Below are 13237 nucleotides of genomic sequence, written 5' to 3'. Positions count from 1 at the left end.
CAGGGTCCTGGCAGGGACGAGCCCTGGGAAGCCAGGGTCCTGGCAGGGACGAGCCCTGGGAAGCCAGGGTCCTGGCAGGGACGAGCCCTGGGAAGCCAGGGTCCTGGCAGGGACGAGCCCTGGGGAAGCCAGGGTCCTGGCAGGGACGAGCCCTGGGGAAGCAGGGTCCTTGCAGGTCTGAGCATCCTGGTGGGGATGTGGCAGCTTGGCGTGGGAAGTGGCAGCAAAAGCAGCAGAGGGGGAAGCGCCACGGTGCTCGTGACTGGCAGACTCTCAGCAGCTCCTTTTTGGCGTTTGCCAGCCCACCCTGCACGGTGCTGGGCGTGGGCAGGGCTGGGTTCGAGCCTCCGCCGAGGCACGGCGCAAGCAGCGATAATCACAGCAAATGGAGCTATTTTTAATGTAATTGTGCTGAGTCACCGTGTGACACAGGAGAACTCCTGCTTTTGCTGTACTTTTGGCATTTCCATCCCTAGCAGGGGCAGCACAGCACGGCCTCCACTCATCCCAGTTCTCCACGCTGAGGGATGTTGGGTACAGGATGTTTCATTTGGTTTGTGCTGGTGGGGTTGCGGTGCTCAAGGCAGCCGTGTCCCTTGGGAATTTTTTGAGACTTGAGGGAAGCACAGCAGTGCTAGGGAGGGGTGCAGCAGGAACTCTGGCCCTGCTGGCTGGGATCAGTGTGCCTGGGGATGCTCCAGGAGCAGGAAGAGGTCTGGGAGCAGAGGATGGACACTGAAGTGGTGCTGCCACGACCAGGAGCAGAACTGGCTTTGAGACAGCTGAGAAGGGGATTTTATCAATCTGTCTGAAGGAGAACTCAGAGCAGGGTCCAGGCTCTGCTCCAGGGACCCAGCAATGGCACCAGAGGAATAGGCAGGGACTGATCCCAGCAATTTCCACCTGGACACGAGGAGGAAATTCTTTACTGTGCAGGTGGTGGAGCACTGAGTGCCCAGAGAGTTTCCTTCCCTGGGGATATTCCAGAGCTGTCTGGACCCAATCCTGTGCTCTGGGATGGCCCTGCTGGAGCAGGGAGTGGGACCAGCTGACCCCTGTGGTCCCTTCCAGCCTGACCCACTCTGGGATCCCATGAACCAGGCACACTTTGCCGTTGTCCCCATAACTGGAGCTGGGCTAATTCCGTGCCTGGTGCACTCTGCAGGCCTGGCCCTGTGCTGTGAGTGAGCCCTGTGGTTTTGCTCCAGGCTGGGAGCAGAGCAGCCCAAGGAGAGGGGTCCCTGATGTGTTTTTGGTTGGACAAAGCTCGTGGCACCAGTTGGGGCGCTGGGTCTGTTGCTCTGAGCTTGTGCAAACAGCAAGGAAAGCAGCATTTGCCCTCAAGAGCCCACTCTGCAAACACAGACACTTTCTAACAGACAAAACACAAGGAAAAAAGAGCTTTAATTACAACTCTTGCTGTTGAATATTTTTACTGGCTTTCCTGAAAGCCTCTTCCATCAGCATTGCCAACCTGAAGCATCAACAAATACAGCTCTGGCTTAGAAACTGGTGTAATTAGGAAATGCAAACACGCAGAAAAGGGTGGGGGCTATTTGCCTCTGTTTTTTGAGCCTTGAGGGAGGCTCTTCTCAAGCTTTTACATCCAGTCACACAGAGCAGAATTTTTTTCAGCTTGTATTAAGGTAAAAAAAAAAAGAAAAACGATTCTCACAATAGCAGCAGGTCACAGGCTCTTTCTCAGGCTGTCCCATGGGGCAAACCCCTCGTGCCCCTCAGGGCTGTGGCTGCCACACCTCCCTGCCAAGATTTTGGGTTTATTCCCTCATTCCTGCTTTCTAGGATTCTCCCCACACTGTGCTGAGGGTGCTGCTGGGATGGGTAACCTGTGCATTTTCTCTGGGATGAGTCTTCCTCTGCAGCTCCTGGTTGTAAAACCCACTGGGGCCGCAGATGCGCCGGCTTGTGCTGGAACAGAATGTACAAAATATCCACTCCTCAAGGACTTGGCTTTGTGTACTCCAGTGGCTGATGTCAGAGGATGGAAAAGGTCTTGTTTTCTCCGGAAATCTTTATTCTTAATGTGCATTCGAGACAGAGAAGCAAAAAAGTGTGTTCCTCTAAACCTAAGTTAAGAAGCTTGTTCAATTTTTAAACAGTTACATAAAGCCATCAAAGTCTGACAGGAGAGAGATGCAAGTTGGTGCAAAAGAAAATGGGAAAAAGAAGCTGAACTGGAGTGTTAAACTAATTCCCCCAGGCTTGTACCTAAAATGGCCTTAACTCATCAATGAACCTGCTCCTGTGCTTTCATTTCTTTCCCTTTCCTTTCTCATTTTTTCCTCTTTCTTGCCTACTGTGGTCTTCACGTTGCTGAACCCTGGCGAAGTGTGAATGCTTCTTGAGCCAACACTCTGCTGCTTTTACCCAGCCAGTTCTGGGTCCAGATGAGCATTTCTGTGACACTCTTGGGGAAACAAACCCACGGATGTGAGCAGTGGGAATGGGGCCTGGCTGAAGTGCAGGAAAGGATCCTGGACTCCTGCAGACAGATCTCTGTGAGACTCCCTGTTTTTTACTGCTCACTGAACATTTGGGGTACTCAGCAGCACCGAGACTCAAGCCTTGCTGGGGAGCAAGTGCTGCTTTGGCCCATGGCTCAAAGCCAGCTGAGCCTTCCCAAAAACATCTGCTAGTTCCTGATGGAGGCTTTTTCTCAGTGAAAGAGGAATGTGAAGGGTTGGCACAGTGAGCTTGATGCCAGGATCACTCTGAGCACTGGTGAGGAGGAGTTTGGGGGCCATTCATGGGACTCACATTGTCCCTTCCCAAGGGAAGAAGCAGGGATAGTCTACAGGGACAGCATTCCAGTCGCACTGTGTGAATCCCTCAATCAAATCTACCTGGCAAGGAGCACAGAAAACAGCAATCACACAAAGTTTTTGTGCTGTTCCTGCTCTCACTGGTTTGGATGCACCTGGAGCCGAATCCCTTTGGCTCTGTGCTGTCCTTGGACCTACCCTGGGCATTCCGAGGGGCTCCAGGCACAGCAGCCTCCACTGGCACTGTGGGAGATGCTGCAGGAACTCAGCTCCTGCCTTGGCTGGGCTGCTGCCTGTAACAGGATGGGAATAGGAATTTGTTAGGAGCTCTCAGAGCTGGGAATTCACCTGTGGTCTGTGAGGGTTCTGAAGCACCATGGGCATCAGACCCAGGTCTGACCTCACATCGTGGTGTCGTGGCCACTGATTTGACTTGAGCGCTGAGGTTCCTCTCTGACTCAGAGGGGGAAGGGCTCTTTGCCTGCAGTCTTTGAATGCCATTTCTTCATCTTTAAAGTTTACTGAGCTTCAGTTTTGTCCTTGGTTCTGATGGTGTTTGTCACTGCCTTTGCCCCAGAGCAGGAGTGTGGACTCTGAGCAACTGCCCAGCACCCCTTGCCCGTTTTCCTCCAGGTACTTCCACAGAATCCCAGAATGGTTTGGGTTGGAAGAGACCTTAAAGATTGCAACCCTGCCAAGGGCAGGGACACCTCCCACTGTCCCAGGTGGCTCCAAGCCCCATCCAACCTGGCTTTGGGCACTGCCAGGGATCCAGGTCCAGCCACAGCTGCTCTGGGCACCCTGTGCCAGGGCCTGCCCACCCTGCCAGGGAACAATTCATTCACTCCTCATTAGACAGTAGATATTCATGAAAGGCTATAGGATCATATCTCTGGATAATGCATAGAGATGTTGCAGGTCTTTGAGTAATATTAATCTATTTATATCTACTACCTTGATCCTAGAAATCCATTATAGCTGGTCCTGTCTAGACATGATCAAGGACATGCTTTCAACTCCCATTATTTTTCGATAGCATTAATATTCAAGCACATCTTTGTCTTAAAAAATGTATTCTGAAAGCTGTGGTTATTGAGGAAATTCATGGAGAATAAAAAGAAGTCCTGTGACAGAAAGGATGTCACCTCACAGAAATATCCACGGAGGGTGGCTGGCACGGCTGCTCTCACAGAGCTTTTCACCCCAGCGACTCTGAGCCATCATTCCTCTGAGGCTCAAGAGGCAAATGAAACTCAGAAAAGCCTGATGATTTCCTCCAGGTCATGGAGGAAATGAATTTGGGGAAATGAATTACCTGCTCTGCACTCCTGCCCTTTCTGTGGGTTATGAGCCTTTTCGTTCAGGCGTTGGCATTTCTGAGGTCGTGTTCAATCTGGAGAAGCTGGCTCTGGTTAACCCCAGCCACTCACCTCCCTCACACCTGCTGAAAAGGAGATGTTCAGCTCAAACCAGCTGCCACAGTGTAATTGTGCCATTGAATCTTCAGGGAGTCACAGTTTAGTGGTGCTTGGTTGGAACTGGGAGCCCTCTTGGGAGAGGGGAACAGAGGTGGGAGCCAGAAATCTCTGAGGGAATTTTCCTTACATAAAAAAGGTTTTGTCAGGAATGGATACATCTCCTTTCTCATGCACAATAAGGCTTTGTTCTCTGAGAAGGAGTCCTAGAGAAAGCAGCTGGGAGAAAAAATGCTCAAAACTCAAGGTTTGCCTAAGTCTGCCCTTTAAAAAATGAGCGGTGTTGGAGACTCCCGAGTGCTCTGTAAAGTGCAACATTTCCTTCCTGTGTTTGAGCAGTGCCTGCACCTCCTCTGAGCTCCCCTCAAGCTGCAGGACATCACTGTTTACTTTAGGGTCCCTGCCTCTGGGGCTCCAGCCTGAAGGTCTGACCAAAAAAAAAAAAAAAAATCTGTTTTCAGCACATTCAGAGCACGGAAACTTCTGTGTTCTCTGTGCTTCTGGAGAGCCACGGCTGTGTCTGCATGGCAGCGTCCCAGAGGAACTGCCGGGGTGTGGGGGCTGTGCTGAAGGTCTCAGTGATGAAAAGCAAGCTGTAGGAAGTTTCTTCTTTTGCCTTCTCGTCACAGGTTGGGAAAACTTCCCTCCTCTCACGCCCAGCACAGGTCGCTGTGTTGTGTTAGAGCTGCTGCCTTGCGTTGTTGAGGTGGCTGCAGTTCAGGGATAAGGAAAGGGCTTTTCACAGTTCTGGGGGGTTCTTTGGCACGACAGTGTAGAAATACAAGTAATGGTTAGAAAAACTCCAAATATTTCTGCTCACATGGCCTCAGGTAAAGGACTACTAATGAAGATGGGTCACAAGGGAGCCAATTTCGGCATAATTAAATCCACTGGTGTTTGCTAACACATAAACCAGAAACATTTGATCTACTCAGTGTGGGGACAGTCACTGCTCGGTCAAAAATCATGGAAGCATAGAGTGGTTTGCATTGGAAGGGACCTTAAAGCCCATCCCATTCCACCCCTGCCATGGGCAGGGACACCTCCCACTGTCCCAGGCTGCTCCCAGCCCCAATGTCCAGCCTGGCCTTGGGCACTGCCAGGGATCCAGGGGCAGCCCCAGCTGCTCTGGGCACCCTGTGCCAGGGCCTGCCCACCCTCCCAGGGAACAATTCCTTCCCAATATCCCATCCATCCCTGCCTCCCTTCATCTTAAGGCTGTTTCCCTAAAATCACGTGGCAGGAAGAAAAAGAAGAGTTTGCAGTTCCTGTGCTTGGTGTCAGCGTGAAAGGGTGGTGTGGTGGGAGCTGAGGATGCTTCAGCCAGATGTGGATGTGGAGCAGCCAGGTGTGGGTGTGGAGCAGCCAGATGTGGATGTGGAGCAGCCAGGTGTGGATGTGGAGCAGCCAGGTGTGGATGTGGAGCAGCCAGGTGTGGATGTGGAGCCAGGTGTGGGTGTGGAGCTGCCAGGTGTGGGTGTGGAGCAGCCAGATGTGGATGTGGAGCAGCCAGATGTGGATGTGGAGCAGCCAGGTGTGGATGTGGAGCTGCCAGCTGTGGCTGTGGAGCAGCCCCAGCTGTGGCTGTGGAGCAGCCAGCTGTGGATGTGGAGCTGCCAGCTGTGGATGTGGAGCAGCCAGCTGTGGGTGTGGAGCTGCCAGGTGTGGGTGTGGAACTGCCAGCTGTGGATGTGGAGCTGCCAGGTGTGGGTGTGGAACTGCCAGCTGTGGGTGTGGAACTGCCAGCTGTGGATGTGGAGCTGCCAGGTGTGGCTGTGGAGCTGCCAGGTGTGGCTGTGGAGCTGCCAGCTGTGGATGTGGAGCTGCCAGCTGTGGATGTGGAGCCAGGTGTGGAAGGCAGGAGGGCCGTGGGTCCGGTGGCTGCAGTGCTGGTGAGCCCTGGCATTGATGGGTTAGAGAAAACAGGGAGATCTCCTTGCTTTGTTGCCCCTCTCCCACCAACACTCTGAACTTCCCAGGGATTGAAGGAGGTTTTTGTCGGTGAGCAGCAGAGGAATTTTCATGGAGTGGCCATCAAGACATGAAGCACGATAAACTGGTGCTGTGTGTGCCTGACACAGCCTGCTGCACCCTTCCCGTGGGAATGGGAAGTGCTGCTATCCTCCTCATGGACATGGATAACGGGGACACTCAGAACTGACCTTAAAATTTGAAGCTGACACTCCTAAGCTGGACTTTGTGTGAACTTTGGTGAGAGGTGTGATCCAGGCATTTGTTTGAGTGGGAGTTACCAGCAGGATGATGCTTGGAGGTGACATTTCCCAGCTCTGCTCCCTTCCTGGGCACTTCTCGGTGTTCCTGTCCACTTCTCCTAGTCTGAATCCAGTTTTATGCTGGATCTGAGCTGGTCCCACTCACAACTGGAGACACAGCAACATCCCCAGGCTCTGACCCTTACCTGTGCACCCCACTGTGCAGATCCAGCTTTCTGCCTTATCCCAGCTTCCTAGTCCTACAGCTGAACCCCAATTTCTGGTGCAAGCCTTGCAGTGGCAGCTTCCCAGCTGAGTTATCTTTGTTCTGGGTGTGAGAAACCTGGCAAGGCTCCACTTCATTCCTGAGCTTTCAAAGTAACTTGCCCAAAATAGAAACACCTCACAGGAAGGTCTCCAGTAAAAATAACTCCAGTAGGCAACTCTTGTCTTGGATAATCCCCCTAAGGATTTGGTAAGATGTTCTCTTTGGAGGTCATCCCTGCAGGATCAGTCGTGGTGCTGTGGGAAGGGGCTCAAGCTCCTGGCTGGCTGCTGGTGGGAGGTTTTCCCTGTTCTGGAGCTCCCTGTTTCTCTGCTCCCACCTGGAAGCAGGGAAGGGGTGCAGCCAGGAGCAGCGTGCCAGCAATCCCGGAGGGTGCGGGATCCCACAGGGCGGCTGCACATCGGAACTGAGAGCAGGCCCGAGGATTTCTCCTGTGGTGAGGTTGTCAGGGACTGCTCAGGGATGGAGAGGTCCCTTCCCTGTGGTGGCTCCAGGCCTTTCCAGGTTCTGAGTGGGCTCCCAGCTGCTCCAGGAGCAGGGGATTGCAGTGTCTGTAACCTGCTGTGCTCAGCAGCGCACTAAGTGCTGAATAACAATAAATTGGAGGTTCCAGTGGGACCCAGCTCCCACAATTGATATTTCCAAGGTTTTTAACTGTGTCTAGTACACAGCTGATGGTGCTGTCTCTTTCTTTCTGCTGCCATTGAACCCATTCTGAAAGTCAAGCCAGCCTTGGGGTTCCATGTTCCTACCAGAGCTGGATTATTGTTTTATTGGAAGTATTTGTCCCTATGGGGATTAATCAGTCCCTGCTCTGTGAGTACTTTGCTCCTCTGGGCCATGTCTCCCAGCTGCCAGGTCCTGCCTGGTCCTGCTGATGTTCTGCCACACAGACTCTCCTGCTTTCAAACACCACAGCTGTCCCACATGCTGCTCCTGGAATCTCCATTTGTCTTGTCCTTTCTGTTTTTGTGCTGTTAAGAGAAAAAGGGGAAGTGTGATGGAGGCAGTTTTGTGGCCCCAGTAATTGTTGAAGCATCAGCAATTGTGAAGAAGAGAAGCATCTTTCCTTCCTCCCCTGCCAGGGCTCAGTTTATCCAGTTTGTCACCTGAACTTCCAAGTGTCCATCAGTTAAGAGGATGGAGATTTGCATAATTAGTGTTTTTGAGGTACCTTCTGAAATGCAGGAGAAGGACTCTTATGAGTCTCAGCTCTTATCTAATGAGGTGCTGAAAAAGGGGTATCCATGGAGACATCCATTAGAAGACACTGTTCTGAAATTGGTTCTTCCCAATGCCTGTTAAAATGCCAAAGGGTTTTTCTTAAGCATAATTTATACCATTTCTTTGCTCCATTTGTAAACAAAACCAGTTATGCCTCAATATGATGAGAACCATAACTTTTAAAACGAGCTTTGCAGGCTCTTACTAAGAAACAGGGATAGGAGTGGACTGGAGGAAGGTGCTGAGGTTTTTATGGGATCCTACAGGGTATTGAGCCTGGAGATCTGCTAAGGGGCCAGGCCAGGAAGCCTGCAGCCCTCTTGGCTGAGGAGAGGTGCTGAGCATCCCCTGCAGCCTCGTGGAGCTGGGGCTGACCAAACTCCACCCCTCCAAATGAGTCCACTGGTCATGGAGATGTTTTCCTGGGAGGAGGACACCTCAAGGGACTTGCACGACCTCTTCCTGAGGGGTTGGAGTGCTGTGGCTGTGCAGTGGCTGCAGTCACCGGCACATGGGGGTGGGCCAGCCTGTTGGGAATGATGGAATTGTTCAGGTGGGGAACTAATCCGAGCTTCCAGAATTCCTGCTCAGCACAAATCCGGCTCCCTGCACAGAAATTTGTGCAGGCTTGGAAAAGTGGGGAGACAGGTGATCACATCAGCGTGGCAGTGCTGGATTTTCTTGAATTTCTTCTCTTTACTCCCCTCTCTGCCATTGCTCCACTCACAGCACTTTGCACTTCCACAGCCTCTTCCAGGCCTGGAAAAGAAGCTTGGGGAAATCAGGCTCGTGGTTGCCATCACACAGCTCTGTGTGCTGTGGCTTTCCTGCTGCAAGCCTGGAGTTCCAAGCCTCCTCTGTCCGAAACATCATTCCAGGCTTTCCCAGTGTGGTGGTTTGGGATCCTGACACTGCACAGGATTTGTGTAGAACTCTTATCTGTTGTTACAGCAATATGCTGTTAAAAAGGATCTAGCTCCACCCTTTCTCCTTGCCTTTCCTGTTTTCTTGGAGGGTGAAAATAGGAGTTTACAGAATCCTGCATATCTGACTTGGTTATTTATAGCTAGAAGCTGTTGGGGTTTATTTTTGAGTTCAGCTAATGGGTTATTCTTTGTTGGAGCTCTGAAAAGGATTGGAAAAACCTACAAAATATTAGAAAACAGACTGAAGTGCTGATTCTGATTAGGGTGTGTGCACACCTCTGCTCTGATCTCTGATCTGTTCCTGTATCCATACGAATACCTGGAGTCGTGTGTTCATCAAAGAATAAACCTCAGTCCCTAAAGCAGGAGGATTCTCCCAAAGGGAAATCTGGCCCCTGGTTTAGGCAGCAGTAACTGCTGGGTACAGCTCACACCGTGCTGGTTGGTTATGTAAGGAACCTAACTGGTGAGCACACCCTGTGAAGGCTTGCACAGGAATTTGGGGCTGGAATTGTGCTCCTGGCAGCTCAGGCAGAGCAGGGCAGCCCCATCACCTCTGCACAGCTGCTGCAGATCCACATTCCACCAAATCCAGCGGGATGAGTGGGTGAAATGATCCTGCAGGAGTCTAAAGAAGGAGGGATGGGTTGTTCAGGACAGGCAGAAGGAAGATGGGCTTCCTCATGGACACATGGAGTGGGGGGATTCTTCACTCAGGGGTTCAGAGCACTCCTAGATAACTGACCTGAGAGTTAGGGTGTCTTCTCAAAGAGAGATCACAGCCTAAAACTTCATCCTTCTCTGTCACCCCAGCATTTTCTCCCTCTCTCTCCTGAAGCTGAGGTTTGCTGGGCAGCCCTCAAGCCCTGGAAATGTGCCGAGTTCCAGGAATTGATGCCTCAGGTGAATCATTTCAGGCTGTGGTTCATGAGCTGTGCTCCCTGTGCTGCCTTGGAGGGGTCTCTAAACAATAACCAAGAGAAGTGAGTCAAAGTAATGGGCAGCTTAAATTCATCTTGGAGTGATCTGTTGCCCTGTGCTTCTCTCTGTGGAAATTTGTTAGTGCTCTACAAGCCAATCTGGCTGGGTAGCACGAGGTGAGGCACCTGGAATTGAGCTGCCTGCTCAGGCATGGCCACTGTGGAGCAGTCCAGCAGCTGGAAAGATCTGGAGAAAATTAAACTAAAAACAGCTGCATGCCTCTGGCAACAGGAACTTTGGGGAGAGTGGCACCAGGATTAGGGAAGAGACAACTCCAGCACCTTTTCTGCATGAAGTGGCTGCAAAGGTTGTTCAGAATGTGTCTGGTGGTGAAATTAGCACCCAAAGATCAAGCTATTTATTTATTTTGGTGATCGCATCAAAGGAGTGGGAAGCGGGGCCAGGGGGGAAGGGACTTGGCTGTTGAGGAAAACCAAAAAAGATCCGAGCATCTCAGGGCATTTGAAAGAGATGGGCTCCTCTTTTCTGACAGTCTCCTTTCAGCACAGACTGGAGGCATCCGTTCCTGTTATCTGAGCCATCGGAACATTCAAGTTGCTGTGGATAACGCAGACTTAAGTGGAAAAACAAAACTGCAAAAACAACCCCTTCTGCCAGCAGATTTCAGCCTGACATCAGTCTCAGGCTGACACTTCAGATACTGAGCAGGGCTGCTCGGGGAGGGAGGAGGGTTGGTGGAGCCGGGTTTGTGCTGAGCAGCAATTCTGGAAGCTCAGAGGAACTGCAGCATCCCAGATCTTTAAATACAGTCTGACAAAATTCTCAGTGGGGAGCTCCCCCTATGCCAAAGCAGAGCCTGTGTCACCTCTGCTGTGCTCCTTCCCTCTCCATCCCCGCGGATGCTGTGGCTGTGAGGGCTTTGATGTGCAGATACAGTGACGCATGTTTCAGTCCCTAATCACAGGCTGGATGGTTTCGAATAGGGTGAATACTCAGGGTGAATATTCAGGGCTCCAGATTGTACTCACTCTTCGGCAAAGGCAGGAGGAGGGAGGGCAAGGGGGACACTGGAGTGGGTGGGAAAGTTTGGGCGAGGGGGAACAGCAGAATGTCACTGGAGACCCCTCTGGGGTGGTCCCTTGCTGCTCTTGCAGCCCTGCAGTTCTCTGGTTGCAGGAATGCTCTCCAGAGTTGAGAAAAAGGACGTTTCATGGTGGTTTCCCCAGCCCTGCAGCACTGCCAGCCCAAAGCATTCACAAGTCCTGAGTCAGCCCTCACCACCTACCCCCAAATTATAACACTGAGGGGGGAAATTGCATCTTTGTTTTGAGCAGAAATAAAAGGAATATGTTAGTTTGGGGTTCTTTCTCCACACCGGCCTTTGGGCTGGAGCTGTTGGGTTGGGTTTGGCTCACGTGCCTCAGTCCTGGGCTTCCCTGCCTCGGGTTTGGTTCACATCAGGTTCATGCAGACTGGTGGCACTTGAGAGAAAGGAATTAAAAATGGGCACTTAGGGAATACAGGAGTTTTAGGGGATCCATGACTTGAGCCAGGCTTCAAAACCTGTCATACCTTGAGACCCACAGGCAGAGATTTGAGTGCTGGCAGAGCTCTGCTGGGAACACCCTGTGCTGATAAAAGACTCAAATAACCAGACTGAGATTTCGACTGCGAGGCAGAGAATTACTTAAAGATCTGTGGGTTTGCTTGAGGCCCTTGATATCTTTTATGGATTAGTCAGACAAAAGTGTCGGGGCTAGATGTACCACAAGGCAAGGTGCTGTATTTCTCACAGGAGTGATCCCTCTGCCTGCCTTCAGCTCCAGTCTGCAGTCACTATTATTTTTGACCCTGAGGAGTGTGGCAGAAGTGCTGGTTTTGGCACTGGGCTGTGGGGCATCTCGCAGGGGAAAGAGAGCTCTCTGTTTTCTTGCAAATCTGTCCGTAAAGACAGGAGATGTCAGATTTTTTGACCCTTAGCACTGCTTATTATTGGAGCTTACTGTTACCACAGAGCTGTCACGGCAAGGACTGAGCAAACTTGTTGCCCACATCCCAAAGCGTGTGGCTTTGCTCCACCAGCCTCCAGTGGCACAGGAAAAGGGATTTTCCCTCACTGCTCAGTGCCCTTCTGCACCACCAGCTGATGGCTCATCTGTCTCTCACCAGCTCGGCAGCACTGAGTGGGGTTTATGTCCCACTTGTGGCTAATGTTAATTGGTAACCTCTTTTCTCTCTCTGGCAGCGTGCTTTAGCTTCTGATTTGGAAATTAAGCTAATAGCATTTCAGGTAATTTAAAGCCTCTGTATGTGAGTGTATGCCCAGTGGGAACGGGCAGCAGGTAGTTTCCCACATAAAGAAGGTTAAAGGCCTTTGTGAAGGCTGGAAATTTCCTCTGCTTTCAAAACAAGCTTCTCATCCAAAAATAGCAGCGAGCTGATAGCTTGGCTTCTCCTTATTTATTAGCAGCAGATGCTGCTGATAGATGCAGAGGGTTGTTTGGAGGAGTGATGTGCACCAGGGCACCGAGGTACCTTGCTGATTGCTGATCCAAATCAGACACTCATCACAGGATCAGACCCACGCATCTCTTGTGGGATTCCCAGGCCTGCTCCCACTGCAGGGGAAATGCAGCAGTGACAAGCTGTTATTTGCTCTCAGCTGTCCAAATTAGCAAGGGAAAAAGCCACCCAAAGAAGCTGTTCTCTTGTGCAACAGTGACCAGCTCCTAGACCTGCGCAGGGAGATGTCCCTGTCTGCATGGGAGGGCTATGCAGGAATTGGGGCAGAAGGTGGACTTTAAGTTTTGGGGCTCATCTGGGAAAATCCCCATCCTCCCACTGCAGAATTGTGCAGTTTTCAGGAATACAAAAATGAGTGAAACCAGGCTTGTGCTCCTGAACAAACCTGCCTTTCCCCAAGGGCCAGCACTGCCTGTGGAGCCTCTGCTCTTCCTGAGGCAGAGGTCAGGGCAGCATCCCATAGCTGGTGTGCTGTTACTGTCCATAAATTAACACTGAAGCACTGGGAGCTGCTGCTGTGGTTGTTGGGGTTTTTTTGGGGGGTGATATCCACATTCTGCTCCAGGGTGTTGCCTTCCTTGGCTGCTTTTGGGAGAATGGGGGACACAGCACGGAGGTCACCCTTTGAGAAATTCAGAATGTGCTGTGGAGTGAGCCCACCTTGCTCACAGCGTGGTAGAACTTCCTCTCCTGGCGCCCTGTAGGAGCATGGATGGAGGGTGGAGCACGGATGGAGGGTGGAGCATGGATGGAGGGTGGAGCATGGATGTAGGGTGGAGCATGGATGTAGGATGGAGCATGGCCGTGGATATGGGATGGAGCATGGCCGTGGATATGGGATGGAGCATGGCCGTGGATAGGGGAT

General features: G+C 51.6%; 1 protein-coding gene across 5 annotated transcripts in view; it reads left to right on the top strand.

Annotated features, from left to right (window-relative positions):
* The window catches only part of ARHGEF9 (Cdc42 guanine nucleotide exchange factor 9), a 197578-nt gene that overhangs the window by 45508 nt on the left and 138833 nt on the right, over window positions 1-13237 (top strand). The window lies entirely within an intron of this gene.

Source organism: Corvus kubaryi, unplaced genomic scaffold (assembly GCF_017639235.1).
Source record: "Corvus kubaryi isolate FWS band 111438036 unplaced genomic scaffold, C.kubaryi_AGA036_p1.0 37395, whole genome shotgun sequence".
NCBI classification, from domain to species: Eukaryota; Metazoa; Chordata; class Aves; order Passeriformes; family Corvidae; genus Corvus; species Corvus kubaryi.
This window is presented reverse-complemented; position numbering and strand designations above follow the sequence as displayed.